Here is a 971-nt window from a genome sequence, read left to right as displayed (position 1 = left end):
TGTGAGAGGAGTTAAGATGTAGCCATCTGCTGCTCCTCAGCATTTGGTCTAGAAATTCCTAGAAATTGTATCTGGAATATTTTTTGGGCATAGAAAATGTCTAGGCAGAGATGGTAAAATTCTAAAAGCAACTTGTACAGAGAAGGGCAGGGGAGAATCCACCATCTTTAGGCTTTGGAGCTGTTTGGGGGTTTTCAGTAGGTCACAATGAAGAAGGGAGATGATATATTAGAAATAGGCCTGGTCCATCCAGATATTTTTTTGAAATCTAGGCCTCAATTCACTGAGATTTATGAGGGTTTTACCCACAAACTTCAAAAAACAAACTGCTTTTTCCCTTGTAGAATTGCAAATGTGAATTTGGATCTCCCACTCAGCCTGCTGGGCACCTGTGGATGTATTAAATACTTCTGCTGTCTGGGGTTTTTGGTTGTTCTGAGTAGCAGTGCTCAGGCCAGGCTGTGCCCTGCTGCATTGCCAGAGGTGAGCATCCCACAGGGCACAGCTACAACTCCAGACTTCTGAACTCCTCTGAGTCTTTCCTATTTCACAGATCCCTTGGCTTCAGGGCTGGCTGCCTCTCTGACCTCCAGCGACTGCCACTTCCTTGATGGCACGAAGGGCACGTAAAGAACCCGCAGCGTCAATGAACTTGCAACCATAATTAACAGTGAGTTAATTGATTTCTTCTTTTCTGGAGTGTAGACACTGAGTAGCCTGACTGCAAGACCCTGATTAACTATATTCACTCTCCTTAAAAACACATTATTCCCACCAAACCTCTTCAAATTTTCTTCTAATTGCCATTTTTGCTGAAAGGATAAACTGGGTCTAGACTTTCAGAAGACAGAAAACCCTTCCAGCTTTAAAAAGCTGGATTCGACAGCATTGAGAAGGCCCCTACTGAAGCCCCTATCAACAGTCACCTCCCAGCACAGTCAGGAGCACGCAGCTGGTTCCCAACAGCTCTG

This window comes from Merops nubicus, unplaced genomic scaffold (assembly GCF_000691845.1).
Source record: "Merops nubicus isolate BGI_N331 unplaced genomic scaffold, ASM69184v1 scaffold50581, whole genome shotgun sequence".
Classification (NCBI taxonomy): Eukaryota; Metazoa; Chordata; class Aves; order Coraciiformes; family Meropidae; genus Merops; species Merops nubicus.
This window is presented reverse-complemented; position numbering follows the sequence as displayed.